The sequence below is a fragment of the Copadichromis virginalis genome, linkage group LG2 (genome assembly GCF_057382275.1).
Source record: "Copadichromis virginalis isolate Kocher_CV1m ecotype Utaka linkage group LG2, C_Virginalis_male_GT1.1, whole genome shotgun sequence".
Taxonomy (NCBI): Eukaryota; Metazoa; Chordata; class Actinopteri; order Cichliformes; family Cichlidae; genus Copadichromis; species Copadichromis virginalis.
Window position 1 is genome coordinate 19,377,546 of NC_140619.1, and position 2,624 is coordinate 19,380,169.

Sequence of the window (2,624 nt, forward strand, 5' to 3'; positions counted from 1 at the left end):
GGACTGGGAAGTCTGCGCTTTGACAGATAACACTTTATCAATAAAAAAGTGTAGGAAGTTTTCACAAATTTCCTGAGAAGACTCGACACCAGCAGTCTGTGGAGCGTGAAGGACCATGTCAATAGTCTTGAATAAGACATGAGGCTTACGACAATTTGCCTGAATAATAGCAGCAAAATGTTTCCTCTTAGCATCTTTTACAGTTTTCTGGTAAGAATTCCAGTAGTCTTGTAACATTTGGTATGACACCTGAAGTTGATCCTTCTTCCATTTACGTTCAGCTCTCCTACACTTTCTTCTGGCAGCCCGGGTGTCTTCATTCAGCCAGGGTTTGTCATGAACCGAAGTTCCAAGCGCAGGCAGGACCCAGTAGCAGAACACACACACTAGGGTAGGAGCGAATAAAGAAAGTAATTTTTATTGCAACTAAAGGTGTCCCGTGAGGGTAGCCTGAAAAACAACGTATGGAACCAGAAGAAACCGAGGGACCGCGCAGGGAACGCCGAGAGCGGGGCTGTGAGAGGCTGTAAAACAAAAAGAGAGACAGATTACTGGGGTGCGGAAAAAAGGCAGCATACGAGGGAAGGTGGAGTGTGCGTCTCACGGTGATAGCCGGGCCGAGTGAACCAGAGGGGGGTGGAGCTCCAAAAAGGGGTCGAGACGGCGAAGCTGATGGTGAACCAAATCTCAGGCGGACAGGTGGACAGGCAGGTGGCTCGTAAACAAAAACACGCCGAGTTGTGATCTGGGTACACAGGGAAAAAACAGTGTTAGGTCCGATGGAGAGTTTGTCATAAGAGTTCTTTTCCCGCAGGCGTACGTTACCGCTGAGAGGCGACTACGGACTGGCGTGGAGCAGCAGGTAGGGCAGGATTAAATAGACCACCTGATGATCGCCTGGGATGGGATGCAGGTGTGGGGTTAGCAGCCACGCTCGTGGGCGTGGACATCCCAGCAGCACCCCGGACGCCGGGCCGCGGACCATGACAGGGTTCAGATTTGGCTTTTACTTGCCTAAGCTTAAAGGGGGCCACTGAATCTAAAGCAGTTTGGCAGACAGAGTAAAACCACGTACTCAGCTCTTCTGTATCATTGCATATGAAATCAGGAAGGCCGCCGTTCTGATTAAAAGCAATAGAGAACTGTCCAGCAGAGGAAGGGTTAAAAATACGACAGCTCCTAGCAGCAACAGGAGGAAGATTAACTTTGGTACAAGGAAGGAAAACCTCAAACAAGACAGGCCTATGGTCTGACCATACAACATCACAAACCTCTAAGTTAGAGACAGGTAAATTGTGAGTTAAAACAAGATCCAACGTGTGCCCATATTTTTGTGTAGGCACAAACACAGGTTGCACAAGATCAAAAGAGTCAATAAGATTTAAAAAGTCCTTTGCCATTGGCTTGTCAGGGCAGCACACATGAATATTGAAGTCCCCAATAATAAGGACATGATCATATTTTGGCATAATTTCAGCCAACAGATGAGAAAAGTCATTTAAGAAGTTCTTATTGTATTTTGGGGGTCTGTAAACCACAGCACAGAGCACTGTGTGAGAGCGACCTAGCTCAAACATGCTCAGTTCAAAGCTACTAGGTGAGGTTGATAATGGCAGTGGTTTACATTTATACTGCTTCTTAAAAACAACCGCTAGTCCTCCTCCTCTGCCTGATATTCGAGGAGAGTTTAAAAAGCAGCAGCCATCAGGTAAGAGATCTGTGAAAGCGCTGGACTCACCGGCCCTCAACCATGTCTCAGTTATACAGAGGAAATCCAGTCCTTGGGTCATAAATAAATCCCTTAAAATAAAAGTTTTATTACTCAGCGAGCTAGTGTTCACCAATCCAAACCTGGTGGGGGTCAGCGTGTTCGTGGCTGACAGCGAGACCCGACGCAGCGGCCGTAGGTTCTGTAGGTTCGCACCGCGCTGACGAAGATGAGGGGAAATCTTTCGTGGCTGGGACATCTGATCCGAGCCAACAACGGGCACCAGCCAGGCATCGATGGGCTCCAGAGAGCACGGAGAAAAGGCATGACAAGGTACAGATCCACGTTCGTTCCACGGAGCCGGGGAAGAGCGCGCCAAGTACGCCTTAAGTTTCACGAGTAGACCGCTACGTTTGCCCCGGCGTTTGAAACGCTTTCGCCGTGAGGCTGGGGCCAGGGTCCGACAAAGGTTAGCTGGTATCCCAGACAGGAATGGAGGTAACGCCTTATGTCCATTATAAGTTGCATTGGTAAGATCACTGGCAACTCGGAGGTCCAACAGTTTTTGGCGATTGTACATTAAAAGAGAGTTGACTCTAGCAATAAAAAACAACATAAGCATGTGTTTGCCAGATGGCGAGCCACACACACTGGCGCCATCTTGGAAAAAACTTGGCAAGATGGCCAAGTTTTTTTTGTCCAGTGACAGAGCTAAAGGTTCAAAATCTGTGCACTCGTTCACATTTTCCGAAGCACTCAGAGTCTAATTCAGTAAATGCAGCGATCATTCTGTATGAAAAAGCTGTTTCATGTTTGTAGTTCCACAGTACTCTAACACTTCACTGAATTACATTTTTAATGGAGTGTATACATCTGGACAAATGGATTTTCACCATGGAGGTTTGAACAAGTTTTT

General features: G+C 47.3%; 1 long non-coding RNA gene across 1 annotated transcript; it reads right to left on the reverse strand.

The window, feature by feature from the left end:
• Window positions 1–341: 341 nt before the first annotated feature.
• Window positions 342–873, reverse strand: LOC146717174 (uncharacterized). The gene is made up of 2 exons (XR_014921870.1): window positions 605–873; window positions 342–524 (listed from the first exon to the last, which is right to left on the reverse strand). It is a non-coding gene; the product is annotated as an uncharacterized LOC146717174 (long non-coding RNA).
• Window positions 874–2,624: the final 1,751 nt, after the last annotated feature.